Here is a 27478-nt window from a genome sequence, read left to right as displayed (position 1 = left end):
TTATTTTGACTCAAGCGTAATTTTTAAAAAGGGTCTAGGTATTTCTACGTGCATTAATTTCAATTTTTTTTATTCGAGTACCCAATTTTATACCGCAAAAATATCTGAGAACGAGTTACAAGAAATGAATACTTCTCGAAAATAATATATGTGTGTGTGCTAACCGTCCTAATCCCCCTGGCCGGCAGTGGTATTATGAAAAAAAGTTTTCTGTGTATGGTCTGGTTTCCTTATGCAAACAACTTGATTTCGGGATGTAGGAGGTGTTGGCTCTGCCGATTTTCCAATGACCCATTTCAGAATGACAGGGACCTAGCGGTACATTTCGTGGTAATTTTCCCGTCGGCAAGCCCCGCTCAACTATAATACCTGTATCAAATACCTATATACCAGTATTATTATTAAACTTTCGATTCCTTGGTACGAATAAGTGCGCATGGAATTGACGCGCATTTAGTTTAGTGTTCATTTGAATAGAAAAACAAGACAAACAAAATGGATCTCACCAACATGTTAGGATACGCCTGTTACGCTGTCTTGGGCACAATGTCGCACCTTCCGGCCGTCTCTTCTGGAGGAACGAAAGCCTGCAACCACATTTGACGATGGCGTGTACAGTCTCATCGTTCGTCATCTCCGCCTCTGATAGCCAGACCGGAGGAAAACGCAACTGCGATTCAGTATGGCTCCGGAACAGCTCGAGGAGCCAACACTTTTGACTGCTGGACCACTGCACACATTTTGTATTTTTTCATTCTTAAACACCAAACGAAAACAGAAAAAAAAACTTTCATATTTTCTCTCAAAAAATTGACACAAGCGAAAAATAACTTGCGTCCGTCGTGCATGGCTACTACGATTCGTCATACCTCTTCACGAAAATAATATTCACTTAAAAAAATGTTGTGTCATTTTTCACGAAAACATAATATAATTCTATGTATCATTTTAAATCAAAACAAAAATGTTCCTGCATGCGATAATTTTCGAGATAATTGGAATTTTTTCCTCCAACAATACAATTAATGCGTGTAATTTTCCTTCCTTTTTCAAAATCATTCACGTTACCCTATCATAAAATCTCAACAATCTAATGTTTATCGTTTGAAGGATGTAAAAGAAACTATTTCAGTGCAGTTGGATGATGGAGAAGCTTTCATTAAAAAAGTTTTTCTAGCAACAATTTTTGACTTATTTTTATAATTCATACTATTTGCAGCCAAAAATACAATTTTATTTTTGAATATGATTTTAAACGCCATTTCTATAACTTTCTCTTTAACATCAAGGCGGTATTGTAAACCATTTGAAAGCTTCATGTAAACAATAAAATATAATTCAACTGTATAATTTAATCATCAGACTATATGGTTGAATAATATTGATTGTTTTTGTAAAACTTTCAAATGGTTTACAATATCGCCCTGATGTCAACTGTGCTCATCTCACTTCCCTCTTTCATGATAGATGGAGAGCAACGATTTTCAATAGAGCTCAGAATTCTAGATAAACATGTCCGAATGAGAGTCTCTCTTTGTTTTCTTTCTCTTCCGTCAATAACTCGGCCGTTTATACGTTTGCTTCTTAACTCTTAGCATAATATGCTAGACGACATCAGAGTCTTTCGATATTTATTGAAACAATGTTGGAAAGTTTCGAACATCCCTGAAGGGCTGTACGAACAAAGTTACGAAGCGGGTCATATTGATTCCGATTTCGAATTCAGTTTTAAGACACAATTTTTAGCCGAATCTGTATGAACTTGTACTCAAATTTTTGCTAGAGTTTTAATTTTCAGTTTCTGGTAAATATTACCGTTTCTGGCCTGGATGGCCAGTGGGAATCGGTGCCAAATGAAGTCATGTTTGGCATACATAGATGTATCCAGAATCGTCATCATAAATCACAGATTTATTGACAGAATACTAATAATAAACACAAACAAAACATATCAGTTCTGTTCATGATAAAACATATCTTGGGTGTCCCGCATTAAAATTCCGATGCCGATTCTGGCGGTACAATAGTATTTCATAAAATACTTAACTAGTGACAATGCGGTCAATAAATGAAATTGCAATTTGTTTATTGAGAGCTTCAACCGGGTGGTCATTCGCCCGTATCAATATATGAAACTGATCCCAAAGTTTTTTATTATTCCTGAAAGCTTATATAAAATTTTAGATAAAATTATATTGATACTCTGTTTCAAATATTGACCTTGGATTCTACATGAAAATTATATATCCGGAAGATCCGGAACATCCGTAAAACTGGCTAATGCTCCCAACGAACCCTGCAAATAGCACTCGAGTAAATAGCAAACTCATCCGTATTCGAACAATAACGGCAAGATAAACAACACAGTCGCACCTAGAAAGATGACGCAAAAGCTGATAAGATCTAGTAGATTAAGGTGACCACGCTTGATTTGTCCTGGTTTTTCTCATGTAAGCCTAAAATATTTATCTATATTGAGTCTTCACTTTATTCACTCTAGTCCAGATCGCAATTACGACCGATCGTAAGCATAACTGCAATGTAAACACACCCTTAAACATAATTCGACAAACAAAGGTTAATACACTTGAATCTCCCATTTATAGCATCCGATGCATTTTTTTATCTTTCAATAGTGCCTCGTTATTTCTCTTTTCAACTGCCTTTTCTTATATGGAAATTGAAAAAAGGAAAAACGAGGCGTTCGTTTGTTCGTAGCATATGAATGAGCTGTAGTCCGTTGGCAAGGAAATCTGTCAACCGAACAAATCCAACCGACTTCAGTTCTGGACCAAACTCTGGCCGTTATCGATGAAACGATGGTTACCAGAGCTTCTTCTCGGCCTAAATTGTCTTTCAATTCGGAACCCGAAGAATTCCCTTTGGTACCTGAAAAGACACATCGGCGTATCGGTGACTCTACTAACTAACATCAATACCTATCGTGGAACAACTTCATTGAGCGCTCTCTCGAACTGGTGATCATGGAACCACTTCAGGGTCTATGCAAGCAGTACCTAATCTCCGATTAACATGGCTTCACGCCTGAAATGCGACTAACCCGCCAAATCTAGCATTCTACATAATAGAGAGTATGGAATGTTGCGCTCAAACTGATATTATTTACTACAATCTATCCGCCACTTTTCATATAAAAATTTAAAAAATTGAGCAATTTGCACTAAATGGTAGCTATTTGAATCCTAGCTCTCCCATCGAGAGATAATGATTATCATTGAAGATTGCCAGGTACTTATTTTCAGGAATAGCGCAAAGACGTTACTTGAGCCGTTGATGTTTCTGCTTTACTTCAATGACATGTATTTAGTGCTAACTACTCGACGGTTCTGCACAGACGATCTCAAAGTATTTCATCTCATCCGCTCAATTCAGGATTGCCGATTTTTTCAACAACATGAAACCTTCGCTGAAGGTGGTGTAGCAAGAACTGCTTGCGTGTAAACCCGAAAAAGTGTTCCCCGATTAAATTCTAATGAAAGATTTTCTGACAGAGCTCTGCCTGCCAAACCTCCAGTACTTTTTTACTATCGGAGCTCTACCTGTCATACCTCAGAACATTTAAACTGCCGAAAACCTAGTGAGAAGACACAGTCCATTGAGAGGTAACGGTGGAGCCCTTGCGACTGTCCTGTGGGTTTTGTGCTCGTCTGATATGGTCACCCTATAGTAGATTGCAATTGGAGGATATATATATATATATATATATATATATATATATATATATATATATATATATATATATATATATATATATATATATATATATATATATATATATATATATATATATATATATATATATATATATATATATATATATATATATATATATATATATATATATATATATATATATATATATATATATATATATATATATATATATATATATATATATATATATATATATATATATATATATATATATATATATATATATATATATATATATATATATCGATTGTGATACGGAATACCCAACTTTTATTCCAACATGAGCCATCAGAAATGCATTTGATTTTAATCACTTTTCCTTGCACTAAAATTCCAATAGCGCGAGTTACAGTTTCCCAGTACTATAATTTCTATCTATTACGGTGCAGCCGTAATTAAATGTGCACGGTTTACACTTCAGAATTTCACTGGCATCGGGTCATAATTAGCCGTAACCTAGTAAGAAAATTGGCGTCCAAAGCCAGACCACCCTAACCAGATAGATGAAACGACTAAAATCACTGGCCATTGTTGGTACCACCTAGCAAGGCACAGCCATTCATCATATCGACGCAGGTTGGTTGATCAACTTCCCTACTGGGTACAAGTCGAAAACAAACAGAAAATCCGTCGCACAATCGCGCGTCGCGATGTTGCAACACGCGTCTATTAGGTAATCCCCTTCGAATTTACATTTAGTATAAACTGTTACCCTTTTGCGCAGCAGATCGACAGAGGCTCGGTGAATGTGTGTTTCGGTCAAGTTCAGTGGACCGACGAACGCTGGCTGGTCTGGCTGGCCCCTGGCTGGCGGCTGCTTATTATTAATATTATGTATGTAATATCGCATCATGGGGAGCGGCTTTTCGATGACGTTTACTTTACTAAGGCATCATCGCCATCGTTTCTCACCTGAGCTGAGCTGAGCAGCGAGCCGCGCGTGTGTGATTTGCAGGTCGTCCATGGCTGTGTTGGGATCAGTTTTCGTTTTGTGTGGTTTTTGGGGGGCCTTTACGATAATCATGTACACGCGCGTAAACGATGGCTCTGAATGTGAGAGTTGGTTTTGGTAAGCGCTTGCTTTTTACTTGCGGGTAATTGAAGTTTAAGGTTGTTAAATAGAGCAGAAACGTGTTTGCCGGGAGATTTAGCGCTGGTACTTAGTATTATTTCTGGTGGTACTTGGTCTCGGTACACTGGCCGGCATTGCACTTGAAATCTAATGGGCTGTGATCGTGAGAGACGCGATGGTCAGCAATATGTGCTGTGCGGAGATTCGTTGGCTCTAGGTCATTTTGGTTAATGGCGTTCAACGGAATGCCATTCAGGTAGTTTGGGCAAATGATTAATAGCTTAATAGCTTAAGCTTGTTTAGTTTATAGTGCTCGTGGACATATCATGGTTTTCTCGTATAGTATGTAAATTGAAATTTTTCTTTATCAAAGTTTTTCAGCTGATCATGAGAATAAAATAGTACATTATATTGAATCGGTGAACAGGCCATTTTATTATGTCTGTTCGCTATGATTTGTCAGTAAATGGCCGGTTCAACAGTAGATCGTAATCAGGACACAGTTAATGACTGCTTTCACAAAGCATTTTTTTGTTATTTATAGTTAATATATATATATATATATATATATATATATATATATATATATATATATATATATATATATATATATATATATATATATATATATATATATATATATATATATATATATATATATATATATATATATATATATATATATATATATATATATATATATATATATATATATATATATATATATATATATATATATATATATATATATATATATATATATATATATATATATATCCTACGGAATCAATTAAGATTAAGATTGGTGAAATTTTTAAGAAAAGAACCACATTCGCCGAATTTTTGTATTGACATAGGTAAATGTCCCACACTTTTTTTATGTAGGTGATCGTTTCATTTAGAAACTTCTATGGTACCAAGTTATGCGGCTAGTCACCGCTTCGCTCAAAAAACATTTCCGAAATTGGCACCAAAAGACCTATTGTGACGCTTGTATTTTCATGTAAAATTTCAGGACGACATTTTATCAATTAAAAGTTGTTTTTATTCTTAGAGCAGCCGCGCTTTGTTGCTCTCTCAGACGCATTTTTCGATAATTATATAAATTGAAAAGTTATGAAATCTTTATTGGACAAACCATTCTTAGTATCGTGACTATTTCAATTTTAGAATGAAAACCGTCAAAGTATTAATTCGGATTTAGTTTTTGGAATAGAGTTGCCCTAGGTGCGCTCGGAACTGTCACTTGTGTATGGATATTGTAAACATTAGAGCAAAGCTAAGGCGACTCGATTCTAAGACCAAGAACAGCATAAAATTTCAACGTTGGTAGATTTGCTTAGGTTAGATTGCTCTACAATGTTCCTGAACAAAGAAAAGAACCTTAAAATCAGATTTCTGCCACAGATTGCTTGGAGAAAAATTGTCTTAGGAATCCGATAACTGATAGAATTTTTAATGACACATTAGGTTGCATATGAACCTCGAAAAAAAATATATTTGGAAAATATAAAATCACACTGAGAAGAAAAATTCGTTATAAATTCATGTACAAAAAATCACGATTTCATGAACTGACGGTTTACGAAAATCGTGACCAAGTTCCTGAAATTATGAGTAATAAACCTCGTATTCATGAAACTATTTGTGTTTTCATACAACTATTTCGTACCAGCGATATGCATGGCGTTACATTACAATGTTTGGTTGGGCTAATGTGGTGGTTCCCTGGACATGTTAGTTTTTGTTATACTTCTTGTGCATAATTTGGAGATACACTGGTTTATATAAACTTTATAAACGAAGAAAACCAACATTTAAACAATGTTCCTGATTCCAGGAGTTTTGTCGTCATATCCATAAGTTTTCGACACGTTATCGTGATATTATATTCATGAGTTTAGTATTGAATTTTTCTGGCAGATTTTTGTTCATGATTTCTTTACCTTAGTCATGAATTTTAAAATTTCAATTCACATTCTCGTGATTATTTAGTCACAAGTAAAGTGATTTAGTTCCATGATTTCAGGATCTTAGTCACGATTTTCGTATTTTATATGCACGTTATCGTGATATTTTATTCTTGAGCTAACTTTCTATCTTGACACGTGGAGTAATGTATGATATTCGTAATTCCTCCTCGTCTTATCGTGATATGTTATTTTTTAATTACTATCGATTTTTTTTTTACTCGGAGTAACGTGGCTATATAAACTGAATCAAAAAAGTGTGACTAATTCAGTGCAAACGTGATTTGAGGCTTATAATGTATTTGGGGTCCTCAGTGCAGTTTTAATTTTCTGTTCGGATATCACATTGATCCTCATCAAATGAATAACGATATTCGAGGTCCTAATAGTTTTCTTATATCTGCTGCTCGTACCTATTACTAATGGCTGGACATAACAATATGATATTTCACGCAAAAGCTCAAATTTTGTGTAAAAGATCACGTGAAAATGTCATGACCATGTGCAGATTTGCATGAAATTGAAAATGATTAGAGATATCTTCTAAATATCACAAGCGCTCACCAGTACCAGTTCACAAATACATCAACAATATTTTATGATTTTGTGAACTATTTCACGGGCATGCGTGATTATTTTAGCTTGAATCATGAACCAGTTTACATTTTTATGAATATTTTTTTTATTCTGTGAACTATTCATAAGCATGAATTGTGAGTTGTGACTAATGTACTAGGAATAATGAATCAGTTCGCGAATATATAAATAATATTTTATGATTCTGTGAGCTATTTCACGAGCACGAATGGACAGTCATGACTTATTCGCTGGGAATCATGAATCAGTTCACGCATACATGAATATATTCCGATTTTGTGAACCATGTCATGAGCACGGATTAGTCGTGATTATTATAATGGGAATCATGACTAATTCACGAATACATGACAATTATTTCATGATTTCGTGAACAATTCCACGAGTACGAATGGTGAGTTGTGATTAATATAATGGAAATCATGAACCAGTTTATGAATACATGATTATTTGAGTAACTATTTAAGCGATATTGATCTTTTTGTCATATTATGTTTCCATCAGAAACATGAACTAATTACCGAACAAAGTGTAAGACATGAATCAAATTATAAAAATAAGAACTTAGGTTGTTTTTGCTCGTAGTGTGTAATCGTTTGCCTAATCTGTTCAACGATTCATGAAACCATAAAATCAAATCAATAGTAATTCGTCAAAAGGGCGAAAGTGTTTTTTTGTAAACAAACTTGTTTCGCTCATTAGTCTGCTGCAGAGTGGAATTTCATGAAAAATATGCGTTAATGTAAATTTTTACCCTTCATAGAAGTAATTTCAATTGTTTTCTGCTTTAAAATTATAGTCGATTAAGAGAAATCATCAAAATAAAAGTTTGTTTACAAATCTTATTCGCCCTTTTGCAAATTTAATATGGAAATTTCAAAATATAATTTTGTGGTTATAACATTTGAAGAAATTTTAAAAACTATTATATTTTTATACAAAAAAATTCCACATATTGAAAATGACAAACAGTCTAATTTGAGTTATTTGAGGTTTATTGAATTTTCACAAGCTTTCCCCCTCAAATTCGGCAAAGATCTCCGGGAGCTGTAGGACTGCTCTGAAGTTAGCAGAAATATCGCAAATTTCGTATGAATTCTCACGATTTAGGACTCTCATAAACTTGATAAAATTTTTCTGAAGTTCTCAGAGCTATTCAAGAGTGTGTATGACTTCTTTGAAATTCATTCCCTAGAGTTCCTATACGATAATTCCCTGGAGAAAGTTGTAAGAGTTTATTGAATTTTGAATTTCTAACAAGACAAGGTGCATCCTTGTTACACTTATTATATTTACTGCATGCTTAGTACGTGGAAGGTTAACGCACCCAACTACAGACTGGGAGATCGCAGGTTCGATGTTTGCTCGAGGACATATCTTTGTTCAGTGTTTCCACTAGATGGATAAATTTTTGCCATATCTCTTTCTCACCGCTTCGCTCATTTCTATTTTTCCGTTCGACATTTTCCTAAAGACCTAGGAAAAAGAGAAAAAAAAACCTTAAAATAAAGAAATGTAAGCAAATCCTGGATAAAATCGTCATCTGTTTGTGGATTCTAAGGAAGCGTTAGATTTAGTGAAACAAAATAAACTATTGCTGATTTGGCTTGAGCATAACTTTCCTAGAAAACTGATTTATCTCATTCGTATGGTTCAGGATGGATCAAAATCAAGCATAAAAATTGTCGAAGAGACATCCAACACATGAGCGACTATAGTTGAATTCAAAATCACAATGCCTATGTAGTTGTCTCTCTTGTTCTTTACTTGAACAAATCTTCCTTTAACTCACTAAAATTATTAGTGGGATTTAGGAAACCACAGCAACAATACACTAAAATCAATAAAATCCATGTGAACCAGATCGCCAACAAAAAATTGGCCTTTACAAGTTATACGGTCTGGGGTCACTGGCTGGACATCTTTTAATTCGACCGCTTTTTGTTGAACCTCCGCTAGCGGACCATTGTCAAATTTTTCAAGCGAAAAAACAATCAAAACGACAACAGGTGAACAAGTGACTACACTACTAACATCTAATAGTCGTTTCAACTAACGAATCAAACACGTTAGTTGAACAACCCTAGTAACAATTGAGGTTTTATGGCACTCTTGAAGGTCTTCTTAAAACTTAGAATGCTCTTGTAGTGTGCTATAAAACCAGAATTGCTACTTGGGAAGGGTGGACATCGGAGCAGCCAATCAATAGCGTGCGGTAGTTGGAAGGGGGCCACTTTGCAGTGACTCTTGGTCGTGTCAGATTGGATTCGTGTTTCGCGATCATTCAGGATGACCATTTTTATTGAAGTCCTACTTTCCGCGATCTCGTCAAAATAAAAACACCCCTATGATTAAATTTACCCGTTAGAAACTACGAGTTTTCAAATTCGATCTCAACGGTCTATAAAATGTCCAATTCCCATACTATTGCGGATCGCGGGCGCTCGGAATCTCCAACCCTCGGTACATATATTCAATTGCAGCTTCCCAAAAATAATAAATGAAAATCTGGATATCGGAATCTGAGCCGAGCGAATAACAAAATATATAAATTTATGCAAATAAATTTATACATTTAAACGCTCAGGCGAACAAACACGTTAACATACAAACCCTAGCGTCCCTCACAATCAGCAACGTACACCTACGCCCGCGATCTCGCAAATATGATAACAGCCAGTAATAAAGTGAACGTTTCAGTACTAATATATTTACAAATGCATTCTCAATCACGAGCCTACAAACGCCTGCGTTTGCGCGATCATGCATCGGTCGTGTCCGGAAGTCAGTACCCTCGGTTCTAGCAGCCTAAGTTCATGCCTTTAGTTGGACTCATCCAAAAAAATACTCTCCTATCTACTAGACAACATAGCGACATGACAGGGAGCTCTTGCGATATGGGACAGTTTACTCGCTTCTAGTATCTGAACCGTGTACTGAAAATTAAGAATCAGATTCACGGTCCGCGCGATCATTCTAGAACGCAGACGAATATGCGAAGGGCCACATAAAATAAATAAAATACTCGCTAGCACACTCGACATACAAATGCCCACATGATCGAACACGGTAGCATAAAACGCTCGAGCACCTCGCGATGATACAAGAAGGTGAGAATGCACACATAACTGCGCCCAAGACTTCACAAACGCCAAAATAGCCCGATGATTTAGTGAACCCGATTACACTTATAATCTGATCAATTGCGTACAAATCAATGCTCATTCCTACGCGATCGTGAAGTCTCTAGGCCCACGTATTTAAACCGTACATTCAATATCACTAGCAGGTCCGCTGCAATTGACCTTAATCAGTGTTGTAGTGGATGACATTTCTCGTGTCCTTTGCAATTGTAGTCAGTGATTCTAGCAGAGAGCTGGAAAACCAAGCTCTACAGCTCTAGAGGACAACTCTCAAAAAATTCAACTTAGCCGTTGTCATCCAACTTCATTACTTGCATAATGCTGTACTGCTAACGTTCATAAGCTTGACCGTAGCGACAAGTTTTGCTATGGACAACAATATGCAGAACGTTATTGAGTGTGACAGTGTTAGATCAACATACTTGTTTATATGGATGATGATAAGATTGATGTGCGTCTGCACGGTCTATCCCCGCGTACTAGCAATAAGTTCATTGCAACAATTTTTTCAGAGGTATCTCCAATGGCGTTTTTGTCGTGAGAATGGGAGTGATGAAACCAGTTCCTTCTTACCTGAACTTTCAATATGAAATAGAAAGCGTTACAAACTCTCATATCACGCTGTTTTCATATGAAAGGGAGACCCTTTCGTGCCAGTTCTGTAACAAGAAGACACATTATGGAAATCCATCTACAAAACCCTCTAACAAAGCAACAACAATCGAAAATAAACTCAACATACAGTCCACATCAACCACAACTAAATTACAAACAATCGTAATTACTACTCAAGCACCATCGAATGTCGGAACAAAAGAACATATGCACATTATTTCCGACCCTTGTGATGCACCTACTACCTTCAATTCAACAGACAAGAACCACCACAAAAAATTCAAATGAGTTTATCGTGAAAATATGTATTACATCAGTGGCAATCTCCCACAAAAAGAAGATCGTTGCACGATGTAACAAATCTCATACACAATTTATTTCTATTTATTTATGTTTTATTCACACATTGTAGATGTTAAAGGATCCGGGGCTCAGTTAAGCTAACATATTGAGCCGTGTCAACAAAACCAAAAGAAAAGACTATGAAAGCTTAGATCAAATTTCTAGACATGAAAAGATAAATCTGATTACTACACTAGTTTATAATAAAAATTAAGTTACGAGAAAAAATATTTTATAAGCTTAGTTTAGGTCGCTGAGCACGAATACAATATTCATTAATTTTTTCAGAGAAGCGTTTCGGAGATTTTTTCGAAAAATATTTTTTTTATCTTTTGGCTAATGGTCAATATCTCGAGAGAAAATCATCCTTACAATATCATACAAAAAATATAGGTATTGTCTTTCCTAAATATTTATTATGTTTAGATCACATGTACATTTTCGAGGTTACTTACGATCAAAGTCGAAATAAAAAAAAATGTTTGAAAAATTGTTTGAAAAATTAACGAACATTTTTCTAGTTAAAACTTTGTCGCTTAAAACCATAAAAGTTTATATTTGATCTACACATATTCCACATTTTTTGAAAGGGCAGATCATTACCTTTCGAAGTATAATAATGCAATCAGTTGCTTTTGCGATATATTGATAAAATAATGGAAAAGAGTATCCAAAACATGTTTTCCAAAGAATCTCGTAAACGCTTCTTCGGAGAAGAAAATGGATATTGTTTTCATGTTCAATAACGCAAAATAGAAATTTTATTTTTTTAGCTTAGTGTGATTACCATAAAATTTGTTAACTAGTGTTCTGTATTAAGATATTATCCTCAAGGGTCGTTCACCTTATTTTTTAAATAATATATCAATATTGGATACAAAATAAAAATAAAACAAATAATAAACTATTGCCGCATCTATCCTAGGCACCCCGTTCACCGCTGTATGTAAGAATCTTTCATCTCTTTTAATCATTTAACCACTGCTGCTTGTCGATCATTCAACCTGCCCTCGCACTTGTATATGCCCATGTTGTCTTTGCTAAAGCAGTATTGGTTTTCACTGTTGGGTGTTTTCCATTGTTCTTTGCGTTTCTGACTTACTCTGATACAGCCGTCTTCTTTTCGGTAATATTTCACTAGGTGTGCTGGCTTTTTGTTTGGAGATATCGAGAGGATTATTGGTTGGGCGGCTACCTGTGGCGTAGCAGCAACTGTCGAACACTGGTAGTTGGTGTTGATTATCGTAGATAAGTTGTTCTTCAATTTCGGTAGTGAGCCAACTTCTTACGGAGCTGACACCTGAGAGTCTTCCCAGGATTTGTGTATAACGTTATTTGAATATAGGTGACACTAGTTGATGATTCGAAAGTCAAATAGGATGGAATGAGTGTGGTTAACCGGATTGTCAACACTTGATCGCCGATGGAAATGCTAAAGAAAAAGTTTCTTCAAGTATGATTCCTAATGGACACATTTTCTCCTTATTTAGACACGATAATTTTAATGAGCTTTGAATTACCATGCGCTGTTATATAATATGAGCGTACTTCGGTTTTATCCTCATTTGGTCGATCTTAAGTAAGACCAGACTAAGTCGCAAAACATCAAAAAATGAGATGACGATAGCGCTGGATAAAAAATTTCTTCAGCTGCATTCGACTTTTGCCAGATTTGAAATATGTAACTATAAACAAGAATTGGGGCAAAAATTAATTTACAATTATAATGTAAAGGATATTGCGATTCAAACTTTGAACACGTTTTTTTCTAAATCAATATATTGTCGCTTAGTCCGGTCTGACTTAACACACACCATTTGTTTATATGCGGATTTCTCATATTCGACATCGTATTGTATGTTGCTCTTTACTATGAAGAATTCTGCCTCGGACAACATATTGAACGTTATAAGTACTGCCTTACGAGTTGGGTAAGGGGATCTATCGTAAGCTCGAGCTCCATTTTCATCTTTATCAAACATTCAACTTCTCGTACTATAGGCCAAATACGAAACTGCGTAAAGTCTATCGTGGTTGAGTTTTCTCGTAGCGAATACACTTTTTCAAAGATTTTTCTTACGCGGCTCACTCATTTGAACTATTTCAGGTCCACGTTGCTTAGCGTTTAAAACAATTATTACTTTTAGTATGGGCAAGATTTTGTCACCACAATAAATAATACTCGAAAACCAGAACCTTTTATTTGAGCGCTGACAGTTATAAGTATTATTCTTAGAACTGACTTTGTTGCTATTAGTCTATTAGTGTATTTCGCTGAAGCAGTGCTGCCAGTGACATTTTTTAGTTAGCGGTGAAAACTGAAACTTGGGTATTATTGAAGAATGATAGAATCTATCAATTTAGACTGTCGTCAAGTATCTTTTCCTTGCATTTAGACTATTGTAAGTATTCTAGGAGGAACGTATCGAGCATCGGAAGGTATAAATTAAGCAACTTTTAGCACTGCGAGATAGATGCTCTTGATCAAAACAGGTTTTTCGTCTATCTTAACCGCAACAGATTAAAAGGAAAGTTTTGGAATCCTCATCGCGCTAGACAAAAGCTTGACATGAAAGGGTTAATAAAACGGTAAGGGAGTAGGCGGACTTTTCTATAGTGTGTTAGTAAAAAAGACGCGGGTGGGATTTCTACGTTTACTTTACCGTTAAAATTGCTGAGCGTCTGGTGTGAAATGCTCTAACCGAAAGTAATATTGTGAATGATTGTGAATGAAAGGCAACAATGGACCTCTTGTGTAATGTAAAAAATTATTTATACGTTCATTATGCACGAAAAACAAGTATTTTTTACTCGCAAAGAGCCACACATACGAGTTTAAACAGGATATTCAATATGGTTTATAAAGCTTAGACTTGAAGTTCCTTGATGAACTAAAAAATAAAAATAGCAAAAAGTTTCAATTTAAAAAAATGGCATCATATAAACTAAAAAATCTCATATTTTATTGAATTTTTTTCTCACTTTTCTTCAAAATAATATGAAGAAATTTTTTTTCCGTTTTTCGTGGTTCATCGTCTGTGTACATATTATCAAAGAAGGATTTGTATAACTCTTTACCTCATCCTACTAACCAAAACTTATCAGAGTTATACAAATCTGGATTCACCCTGACAAGTTATACGATCTATGCAACTCTCAGAAGTGATATCATGTGTTTATTGCTCTGGGCAGTCGGCTACCGAGAATTTATGAAAGATTTATCGTGCGTTGAATTAATTTGGTAATGCACGGTTTGTAAAAAAACAACTTAATATAAGCAACAAGCTCCGGACAGCCGACAGAAAAGAGTGTTGTTGAATTGAATCAAACGGCATGTGAATGATTGTAATATTCCTAACTTCTTTATTTTCCACAAAACACGACATTCCAAGAATAATATAATGTACTGAAAAGCCTTTACTATCTCGAGATATCATTCGGAATAGATATACTAATTTCAGTGTAATTAAAATTGTAATAAACTTTACCATAATTATAATCATAAGAACTGAAACTATGTATTGATTTCTTTCTCCACGAACGTTTGAATAAGGTTCTAATATTTATTACCATTACTCGCGCGTGTTGTTATGTTGACTGAAGTGCATTTTAACCAGTTAAGCACTATCGAAATACCTATAACGACACGTGTCCGGGTTTTTCATGCTAATTACTATAACAATATTAGAGACACCAAGAACGAAAAGAAACTAATCTTTATTTCAAACAACAATGTGCCCATAATATTATAATTAAATTATTATAACTGATTGATGATTTAGTGGACTAAAATACACCAAAGAATAAGACAATAATACATTCGTTGTACGTGCTAATATGAATGCCACAAATTGGTATTTGAAATTCGATTCTTCTATCGAATTGTCAATTCTTAATCTTCATACATAATTAAAGAGTCATCATTCCACTCTGACCAGATTATGCGTATTCCCGACGTACATTAATACGGCGAATACGTGTTTCCTTACAATGCTATCTTAACAAAGTACATTTAAAGTTAGATGCGAAAAACATGTGCAGTTCTGAATATTGTAAAATGAAGATAGTTGTTTGCAATAAAAGATCGGAAAAAATAGTTATATAACTAAGGTGGTTCATTTTCAAAGATAGTACTGTTGATGGATCACCCAAATAAAAAATAGATGATAAGTGACACGAAAATAGCCGCCGTGGGCATTTTGAAATACTGTGCGCTTAGAAAGTCCTCTTGGATCAATTCAAAAATTATATTTAACTTTTAAAGAAGAAAATCATTTTTTTTTAAATTTGTACATTTTTTTAAATTTTGTTCGCAATTACTGCGATAATTTTAGGACGTTTTTAGTAGTATTATATTAAAACAACATTTAGCATTTTTAAGCTACGGTGTGCGAAGTCTGTGCTAACGAATGTAAGAATATATTATAGAGCTTCGGGCTTTCAATAAATTTTGTAGCAGACCTGAAGTTCGAGCATTTTCGAAAATTACCTCCCCTCGTAGAAAGACCTACTCGTTATTTAACAAAAGTCATCTCGTAATTCTAACTTATGCAATTCATTATAAAACAGGCACTTTGACCAATGATACGAGATTCTGTTTTGAAGAGCAAAATTATATGTGAGGATTAGAGCAATAGCGATGATGCAATTAGTCACAGTGTTGATTTCAAGGTAAGACATAAAAATGAGGGTAATATTTTCCATAAAAACTATTTTTCATTAAATTGCAACTTTATAAAACCGCTTTACGGAAAAAACGCTGTAGTAAATAACCCATTGCGTTTTTGTCTCTTGTCAATTTGGGTAGAAGTAGTTTAGAGTGTATTGTTTACCCTGTATTTTATCGCTGTTAGTTCTCCGAAAATTGGAATAAATGGCGTCAGCGAAAAGCAACGTCGCTAATTGTTTTTGCTCAAGCACCTGGAAAATCCTTAACTTTCTCATCAAGACAACGGAAAACAACTCGGAAGCGTGCAGTCAACGGTGAGTCGTGTGATTAAATGTTACTACTAAACTTTGAACATCGAACGGAAGGAGAAATGCGGTCAGAATGGATGTTCTATTAGTGATCAGGATCACAAGCGTGTAGTGAAATCGTTTAAGCAGAATCCCAATGCTTCGGTTAGGGATGTGGCCAAAAATTTGAATCTGTCCAATTCTTCCGTTCAGAGTGCCAGGAACCGGGAGGGGTTGCATACGTACGTGGGAAAGCTATGGGCTCGGAAACTACACCCTGATGCTGATGAAGCTTCATTGTCTCAACAAGGATGATAAGACTTACGTCAAGGCGAACTTTCGGCAGCTTCCTGGGCTACTGTTCCTCACCGCCCAGCACAAGTTTGATGTTCCTGAGCAAGTAAGGAAACAGAAACTTTCAAAGTTTACCAAAAAATATTAGATTTGGCAAGCAATCTGCTCATGCGGCCGTTCGTGACTACCGGGACTGTAAACGGACAGATCTACATCAAGAAGTGTCTACAGAAGCGTCTGCTTCCTCTGTTGAAGCAACACGAGGGTCCTACGATCTTCTGGCCGGATCTGACTTCGTACCACTATTCAAATGATACCCTGGAGTAGTAAGAAGCCAACAAGGTCACTTTCGTACCCAAGGACATGAACGCTTCTAATGTCCCGGAACTAGTGCCCTTCGAAAAATACTGGGCTATTATGAAGCAGGCACTACGGAAGCATCCCAAGAAGGTCAAATCTGAGGAAGACTTGAAGAAAAAGTGAGTTTTCGTACAGAAGAAGCTGCAGCCAGATGTTGTACCGAACCTAGTAAGTGGAGTTAAGTATAAGGTTATGGTATTGAAGATGAATGAAATAAATATGCCAAAAGCTTACTAATGGGTTAAAATTTATTGTCTGTAAGTTTGAAAAGTCGGTCCACTTAATAATTTTCTACAGCGTTTTTCCGTAATGCCAGTTCATAATCGAGCATTGATAGATTTATTACACTTGTTCAATGCTTAATCGACGTATTTAGATCAATTAAGGGTCAACTGCAATATTTATTACCAATCCGACCGCGGCTCCAAATCGCTTTGCTTAGCATCTCAGCATCGAGTAGAAGTACTCACGCTATCAAAATTCAATCAATTCATCATTGGCACACTCGCATAAATTGACAGATTGGCCATAGCCTACTTGTACCATCGTAGTTGGCACCGGGCGGAAATGCAAGTGCTACGAGCATACCATTGTTGTTAAACATACCTGCAACACCTTCCGTCATGCGGTGCTCCGGCCGGTGGTAATTTAACGAAGAACAACGCCTAAGGCCAAGGACTAGGCGGAATGCTCACAGGCAGGTAGCTACTCCGCTTCACCTGCATGGCAACCACTGAAAACATGCAGAATCAATAGGTGAAACAGAACCGAAAGAATCCGCTGCTACTCGGTGGCATATCTGCCCGTGATCTTCAAACAACAACGCTTCACCAGCTACATTCAATTACAAACAAGTGATAGGTACCTGCGGCTTGATGGCTCCGAGCCTCGGATGTAATTGCTAGCATGAATGAACGCATAGCTGAGCCGGTCCGCAGCAGCGTTATAAGGCCACGGTCATCGCTATTTATTCCTGTTGGTCTGTGGCCAAAAAGCAAGGAGGGCCAATGTCGAGGTTCGGCCAATTGAAAGAAAAAGTGGCTCGCATAATGGCACTGGTAATGAGTGTTTGATGTATGTATGACGCGATTATAATACCGGGCGCACTTCTTGTCTGTCAGTCTTTTTTTTTCGGTACACTCTTTACACTTATGTACACAAGTTCGGCCGGTTGTTGGCGCAGGCAGGTCCAATGACCGCCAGTTGGTTTGTGTTGTTGATCGTTATGACGGTTTCTTTCGACAATTGCTGGTGGCTGTCGACTGTCGGTCGATTATTCATCCTTTTTCTCGTTTACCTACATACCACTTACCGGGTGGCCTTCAAATCTTAATTTGGCTGTCATTGAGCGCGAAGCTTGGGACAAATACTATCCGGGGAGTGTTACGCAACTGCGCTACGAGTGTTTTTTTGATGACGCTAGACAGAGTGCAAGTGGTAATTTTCTTCCGGGATAAATATTTGTTGTTTCAGATTCATTAGTTCAGTCAGAACGCATTCAATTGTTTCATTTTCATACTGTGTTGCACAAATCAAAATTCACAGCTCTCTACCTCTTTAATCGCGCGAGAGATTTGATCGTCACTTCAATGTATTGTAAGTTCATTTATCTAACATATTGTAATTAGGAGACCGTAAAACTAAGATTTTCGCATCCGGGTAATCAGAACAGTAATTCAAATTTAAGAACAGCGTGCTGTCAAATCAAATTCATTGCATCTTTATGGGAAGATACCGATCGTCGATTTGTTCCGGAATCAAAGTCTTGCGTGATCCAACACTACTTCAGAAGATTTGCAAGAAACTAGACAAAAAACAAATCAACCACTGAACATCATTTTATCGTTTGGTAAATTATCAATCGTGATGATCGCAGCTCTCTTCAAACTGTTGAAGGTCACATTTGGACCGAAATATGAATGCCGCATAACCATGAGGAATTATTTCTATACTATGCAAACCATTTCGGGGTACGACCAATCTTTGATTTTTTTTTGTTTCTTCCCCCCGAGCAAATAAATTATTGTTCGTCGTTTGCTCGGGACGTCACGGTTTAAAGGTTACGAACAAAGCACACAATCAGTACGGATGCATCTGATGAAGGCAGAGGGATGGCGCTGATGAACGTCTCACGTTTGCTTGCTTGGTCTCACGTTTGCGTGCCGCCGTCTAATGTGCCACGTGATAATTAACGGTTCAACCGGCTGTCAACGAGATCCGTCCGATTTCGGCGACTGCGCTCTTTGTTGTTCAGAGCGCTAATCGATGCGGTCAAAACTTAGCTATATTCGAATGGTCTAATTTGATCGGTTACGGAGTTATGTTGGCTGGATGATCAACGTAATCAATCATTTGTTGTTTCGGGGCAAATTTGTGCGTCGTCATGTCGCGCAGTTAGTCCGAAAAAGGACGGTCAAAAGTGTCCTTGATGGCGTTGTTGACCATAGGGGTGTTTAGATTGAGATACCTTGAGTCTGGTTCATGATGCGATAAATGACTTAGCGTATTCGACGACTATACGAAGAAAAAATTTGACACACAAAATAGGTCTCTGAAATATTTCTGTAGGTCCGATTCTCGTAAAATACAAAATCGGGACATATTTTTTCTTTCTTTTTCATAAATAGAAGCAGCTACTTATTTCTCTGAAGATGAAAACAAGTGTGATATATGTAATACGTTGCTTAACTGACATCCATTGCCAATAATTGGGTATTAAATGTCCCGGAGATAGTCTGTCACATCGTAGTAACTGTGAATTGTAGGATCTGCATTCGCTTATACTGTTTCTTGGATGCTAAGAATGGAATAGAAGCACAGTAGTCAAAATGAGGAGCTATAATGGTCTTGTTTTATTTTATTTTTGTAAAGCATATTTAGACAACATAGAATGGTATTACAATATTTGCTTATATACTATACATTATTTCATTATTTTTTAAGTTGAAATTTAATTTGTTTTCTGGACATGGAAAGGTCGATTATTACACAATTTTCATTATAATGACGCCTAATTCTATTGATGGGGCTATTTCTAGCATAGTTTGTCCTGAAAGATTGTTCTTGGAATAAATTACGAGTTCTTAGTTGACAGCTAGGTACAGAAAATTTTATTTGCGGCTTGTACACGTTGAGAAATACTGTCGTTGATAAAGCAAAGCATAGTTCTTTGAGTGTTTGTATGTTAATGAGCATGCAACATGCTTTATACGATGGAAGAGGAAATGTCGTCCAGTTTAGTTTACGAAGTGCGTACAAAAGAAATTGTTTTTGGACTGATTTGATGCGTTCTTCGTTCAGGACAGTGTATGGGTTTCATTCTACGCTCCAATATTGCAAAATTGGCCTGACATATCTATTGTATAATGATTTAATTGTGTACGGGTCTTCAAAATTGGGTGTACCCCATTAGGCATAAATACATTAGGCATACGGACGTTTGGCATACGTACGTTAGGCATAATGGACTTTAAGCATAAATACGTTAGGCATCATGGACGTTAGGAATAACATACGTTAGGCATAATAGACGTTAGGCATAATGGACGATTGGCGTAATGGACGTTAGGCATAAATTATCACTTCAATAAAATAAATTTTTGGCGGTGATGGCCTAGAATGATAAGAGCGTAAGTGTTCAAATAAAAGAAGCAGACCGAATGCGTGGTATACGGAAACTTAGCTTGCGTTAATACGTACAACCTATAAATTACAAATGACTAAAATAGCAATTTTCTTTGGACTGATATGAACACTGAAGAAGACTACAAATAATAGTTGAATGGACAAAAGCAATAGAAAAGCAATTGTTTTTCATTAATATTAATATAGCGGAATTAAACGGAAGACATCTGTCTTAAGAAATTAATTGTGATATTCCGCGAATTCGCTCAAAAAATTTTGAATTTCGTAAAAAAAATGTAATTCAGCTTGGTTTTCCTATCATTGATAGTACTCCTAGCGAACTGTCTTTCGCCTTTTCAAATAAATTTTACAGAAAACGCTCTAAAAAGCACGAACTTGGCTCATTTTATCACCACAACTTTGTATATAACACCTAAAGGTAATAACGTAAGGAATAACGTACAACAACTTAGATTAGCTCTTACATACATGTATGGTGCATACATGCATGTCCAAGAAGATAATATGTGCTCTTGAAGGACAGCTCATGCAAGAAAGAACGATGCATTTTATTATTTATTCAACGAATATAAAAATGTTGCTGCTTCAATTTTGATTATCTCCTATATTATCAAGTTCAATGATTATATTCTTGAGGCCATCAAAATAAAACTACGGAAATTGTCTGATACGAGAGAGAATTTATTTGTGTACTGTGACGAGGTGTCGAAACGAAAAAGGTAAACGTGAAATCTGTAGCCTAAGACTGATTCTGTACATAACAATGCAAGTTTCCTTAAGCTCCAAAACCTAATGTTTGTTCATTATTTGGCTTTTTAAATATTTGGATGCAACTGTATCGGTTATACATATAATGGGTTTGAAATGTGCTTGTACCAAACTGTTGACTTAAATCAAGGGATGCTTTCTTCATCTCGTCCGCCGAAAAAAAAGAAAAAAAAACCCTACAGTTGCAAGGCATAAATATGTCGCATTGTATTTTTAATTTTTGGTATTTTTCATTTCTCTCGTTAAACCCGAAAAAACAAGTGTAGGATTGATATCTCTATATTAACGAAAGCCTTGCGATTATTTTTATATTTTTGTGAATTATGCATATCGTCCATTATGCCTAACATATATTATGCCAATCGTCCATTATGCCTAATGTACTTATGCCTAACGTATGTATGCCAAACGTACTTATGCTTAACGTATTTATGCCAAACGTTGCGCACCCTTCAAAATTATAGCTGAAGCTTTTAATAAAGCCCAGTATGCTATTTGCTTAATTTATTATTTGTATTGTAATGTTCCACCAATGTGAGCTTGGAGTCTAAGATTTCGCCTAAGTCTCGTACAATTTTGCATTTTTCTACAAGTTGGTTTCCTAAGTGTACGTCTATGGAAATATTTGAAGTTTTTCTGCTGAAGGTTATTTAGTTACATTTCTTTACGTTAAATAGGCTTTTGCTACACAGTGTATGGAATAAGTTGATTTCGTTTTGGAATACTTCAGTGTCTTTGACATTTATTATTTCTATCAAAAGTTTCAATTTTTGAGTATAAAGGTAAATGTCATTTACGTACAAAATGAAAAGAAGAGGGCCGAAGTTGGAACCCTAGGGTACACCAGATGTGACACGAATTGGTTCAGAGAGTATATTCTGAAATCGAACTGTTCGCGTTTCGTTAAATATGATTCGAGCCTTGTCAAAGGTTTATTTTCCATGCCATATTTTTGCAGTTTGAAGAGTAATAAAGGTATTCCAATACGGTAGAATGCTTTACTAAAGTTCGCGTAGAGAGTTTCCACACGGTTGCCATTGTCCATTGCATTTACAGTGAATGTTACAAATTGTAAAAGGTTTGATGTTGTTGAGCGGCCTTTGTAAAAGCCATGCTGTTTGCTTGTTATTTGATTTTTGATTTGCTGAAATATTTTGTCATTTACTAGTTTTTCAAATAGTTTTGGAACGCATGAGATAATCGCAATCCCTCGATAGTTTCGGATGTCCGATTTAGCGCCTGATTTAAAAATTAGCACTAAAAAGGATGATTTCCGTATTTCTGGGAATGTTCCATTTTTCAGTGACTTGTTGAAAATATGTAAGTAGTAATGGTAGAGAAAGTTTTTCTACTAGATTTTTTAAAAATATTGGGGCAATTCCGTCAGGTCGAGTTTCTTTTGATGCGTCTAGGTTTTTAACGCAGTGGTAATTTCGTGTTCAGATAGTTCGTGGACGGGAATGTCATTTGAAAATTCAGGTATAAATGAAAAGTAGTCGCGGTCGCGGTCTGTTTCGGAATACGAAATATACACTTTTTACAAGATTTTTCCAAATAAATTACAGATTGCAGTACTATTATTTCCTACATGCCCGTCAAAATGCATTTGGGATGATCTTCGAGTCAAATGTTAGAAACCTATTAATCCAACAAAGAACGCTAAACTTTCTGGCAGCTTACCGGATTGTATAGTTCACGTTACCATTAAAACTCAGTTTTTCGTTCAATGTACCCCAAGGTATTTGAAAGTATCAACTCGTTTAACCATCTCTTCATCTATTTGAACTGTTGCAGTACTTTCATTTAACTTCAACCAATCACTAAACTTTGTCAGTTTAAGGTACATTAGCCTGATGCACTCATTGAAACTAGTACCGATAATAATCAAAACTGTGTCATCGGCAAACAGGTTTATTTCCGTATTTTCCAAAATATTTCTAATGGTGTTAATGTATAGGATAAATAAAAGTGGTCCTAGTACACTACCCTGTGGTACAACAAGATTAATTTCGGCTTCCGATGGTGTAGTGCGGTTGTACTTTGTAACTTGCGTACGTCTTTCTACGTAACTACGAAACCACTCAAGAGCATTTCCTAGGGTGACCATACGTCCTGGTTTTCCAGGACATTTCCTGGTTTTTAACTGTCCTGGGATGTTGAGGAAAACGATTGATTTGTTTTTACTTTTCTAGGGCTAAAGTATGAAACGTCAAGGGCCGATTTCTTCATACTCGCTTAGCGCTTAATCCAGATTTGAGCGTACTGGTGAACCTGGTTTAAAAGTTAAGCGAGGGTGAAGAAATCGTCTTTAAGCCTAATACACTCGAATATCCTATCAAACGTGTCTTATTGATCTCTCAATAGTGACTTGTGATTTCTCTTTTCCACTTCCTTTTCTTACATGGCAATTGAAAAAGAAAAACAACGAGGTATTCATATAGTGCAGCCGGCAGATAACCGACAAGCTCTCGGTAGCTATCATTTTTTTTTAGAATGGCGCCGTCAGATCTCTTCTATTCAGATCTGCCAGAAACGACTCTAAGATTATTTCGTCTGAATTTCATAACGTTGTGCACTTAGTGCACTGCGCGACTTCCAAAAGTTTAAAAAACGGAAAAAAGTTGAAAGAATAAATCAAACCATTTCCAACTGTGAGTTAAACTCTAGGCGCTATCGATGTCGACTAAACGATGATTCTCGGTTTAAATATTGAATCGTCTTTCAATCTGGGACCCCACGAATTACCTGTGGTGTTTCTGAAACGACGCATCGACTTTTTGGTGCCTCCGCTTCTTCACATGTTTCAAGAATCTCTAAGAACACTTCTGCATTAAATACATGTTATTGAAGTAAAGCACAAACATCAACGGTCCCAAGTAGCTTCCCTGGGCTACTCCTGATGCATAAGTAAATGGGGGTGGCGGGCAATCTCCAAAGACAACCGCGAACGATGATTCTCGTACCAGTACCCGTGGCACTTTTTCATCTGGTTGTAAATACGCGCACATGTTTCTGGGTCGTAAAAAATAAAATAAACGAGACATCAATGATCGTGGAATAACTTCATTGAGATCAACCTTGAATTGGTGAGATTACGGTACTTAATCGACGATCAACGCCTGGACGTTGAACAACGACTAACCTACTGTATTTAATATCCTACAGAACAGGAAGAATGGAATGTCGCATTCAAATTGTTATTATGTACCTACACCAACCAATCTGTCGCTTTTGATAGAGTGTGCCACGATCTCACAATCGCTAAAATGGAGAAAATTGTAGTCGTTTGAGGAAGATCTATTGAGGGGCTTTGAGCGAAGGTGGCTTGATGGGGGGGACTTTAGGGTAATGTGCGGGAGAGGTTTATGGAAGAGTGGTGTGCAGTGTGGGGGGAGGGCAATTCCTCACGACATATCTCAACAGAAAACCTATATTAATCAAAAAAATAAGGGGATTAGGTTGGCGATTTTTAGAGTGATTGCATACTCTTTCTGTATGAGAAGGGCAAAGTACAAAACAGTAATTTTTGTCAATTTTTTTTTTTCGAGATTACATCAAAGCTCGACATTTCATGCATTTTAAAGACATTTGGCATCAAAAATACAAACTCAATCTTGAAATTTTCCTTTACTCGCCCCTTTGACAATTTTTCAGCTCCTGCTTATATGAAATCAAGAACCGTCGTAGATGGCCAATGTGGTCAAAGCAACTTTGGTTAGTCATTATTAATCTAGATTGGAAAATAAAAGTAATTTGGCGCTCGTTTTAGTAAGTTTGGCATCATTTAGATATCATGGTGATATCAGTTTTATGGGAATTTGCTGTGCGGCCTTACTCTTCAATTAGAATTACCGCGTCTACATGTCCGTTCATATAGTTGAAATCGACGGTGTGGTCATCGATTCGAGATGAGCATTCGTGGTGTGAAAAGGTTAATTGTTTCAAGTACCACTTTCTACCGTGAGATTTGAGTGGCAATAACACATGACTTGACAAAATTATATGTCCCTTCAAACTTATATCGGGTAACGTTTAACGGCACAACCGGAAAGCCGAAGTCTTCTTCAACAAGATTCGTCTGCATGTTTGTATCGCACTTCATGTTTTACATTAAACGCAAGCAAATAGGTTATTGCAGCAATAAAGCCCGATGTAGCAAGTGTGTAGAGAATCATATGGATGAAATCCCTTAAAAGCCATTCTAAGCAACCGTTTGCTCAGAAATACTAAAAAGAATCACGCCACTCACCACGACTAATATTTATGCTCTCTTGTTTCAAGAAGAGTGCGTCTCTGACTGTTCCCATGTAGAGACATCTGTTAGTACTCATAAAAACTCTAGGTAGATAAAATACCTTATATATGTCGAAAAAAACATTTCTTGCGAGACCGCCAAATAAAAAAGCTCGAACAAGAGCTAACACAAAGTTGAAGCAAACAGTTTCTGGTCTTGGAAATTTGAGATCCACAAATTCAGCGCATTTCAACCAAAAGTTCAACTTGGTGCGGAATTGGTTGGACTTCGGCAACTTTGTACGAGACCGGGTTGATCTTTGCCTACATTACTGCTCGTGATCGGTTTACTGATCGATTTGTCTTGTTATGTAATTCTTAACCCTTTCATGCCCAACTTTTTTCTAGTGCATGTAGGGTTTCAAAACTATTTTTCCTTGAAAACGGTGGGGTCAAGAAACACGAAAAGCCCATTTTCATAAAGATGGATGTTTCCATGGCAGTGCTACAGGCTGGTCCATTTTTACCTTCTAATGCTCAATACAATTCTCCTAGAATAATTACAATAGTCCAATTACGTGAAAAACGCAGCCAACGACACTCTAAATTGATAAGTTTTATCAGTTTTCAATAATATTTCACCATAACAAAGATATATGAAAAAATCTTTTTCCGTCGTCAACGTAAACTGTCCCTGGCAGCACTGCTCCATCGGAATCCAATCAGACTAATTGCAACAACTTCAGTTCTAGAGCTGATCCTTGTAACTGTTAATACTCAAACTAAAGGCAATAATAACATTAATGAGCCTTACTTGTTTTTGTGAGCAAATCTCGTCTCAATCAAAAGTTATAGCTGTTTAAAAACGTTGTTGTCCACAAACAACATGGGCATGAATGGGTTAAAACGACTGATGAAATTCACAACAATTTTCGCATTTTTTTAAATTTGAAGACTTTGCAGTTGAATGTTTTTTGCGTGCAACTCATGCAGGTTCGTTGTGTATTCTTCTATCCAATTTAGATTTAACAACAAAGCCATTTGTTGTGAATTAGTGGGAATAAGTGGGTCAAAAATTACGTGAGATAGATCTCCGACCGTGGACTCTTTCCAAAAAAAAACGCACCTGCGGTAACATGTTGCAAAGCCGCCATCTTGTGAAAAAAAATCACTGGAAACAATTATTTTTTGCGCATCACAACTACAAAGTTATTCATTATTTCTTTTTAAACTAGCAAAAAAAAATTAAATCGCCAAATCTGTATTATTACTCGAAACAACATTCATTGCCGTTTATTGTTTGAAAACCATATTTCTTTTAGATATTGAATATAGCAGCGCTTGAGTTGGTGCTTTCGAATAGGCCAAATTTTGATGTCGCGTTCGAGCATTTCAAATGGTATCTGGCAAATTACTCGAGTAATATTGGCTCCCAATACTTCCATCGTTACAGGTTATGACTTTTGGCTTCACCTATCCCCATAGAAAAAAAAATCGGATATCCGCTAGAAACTGTTTTGTTATAACGTTTTAATGAAATAATGCACAATTGTTTTGGTATAGGAAACGGTAATCCAACGCACATCAAACTGGAACTATTATCACAGACTAACAGACATTACACTATGAGGGAATCCCCCCAAAAAACCTCGATTCGCCAATTTTCCCAGAACACTAGCTCCTCCTTTTATTCACTGTCCCAAACACTCATTTGCTGATGGGTAACCCCTCAGGTTTGGGAACAATTT

The 27478-nt window shown here is 36.2% G+C and overlaps 1 protein-coding gene across 2 annotated transcripts in view; it reads left to right on the top strand.

Annotated features, from left to right (window-relative positions):
- LOC131683202 (elongation of very long chain fatty acids protein AAEL008004-like) overlaps positions 1–27478 on the top strand; it is a 94236-nt gene that overhangs the window by 29899 nt on the left and 36859 nt on the right. The window lies entirely within an intron of this gene.

Source organism: Topomyia yanbarensis, chromosome 2 (assembly GCF_030247195.1).
Source record: "Topomyia yanbarensis strain Yona2022 chromosome 2, ASM3024719v1, whole genome shotgun sequence".
NCBI lineage: Eukaryota > Metazoa > Arthropoda > Insecta > Diptera > Culicidae > Topomyia > Topomyia yanbarensis.
This window is presented reverse-complemented; position numbering and strand designations above follow the sequence as displayed.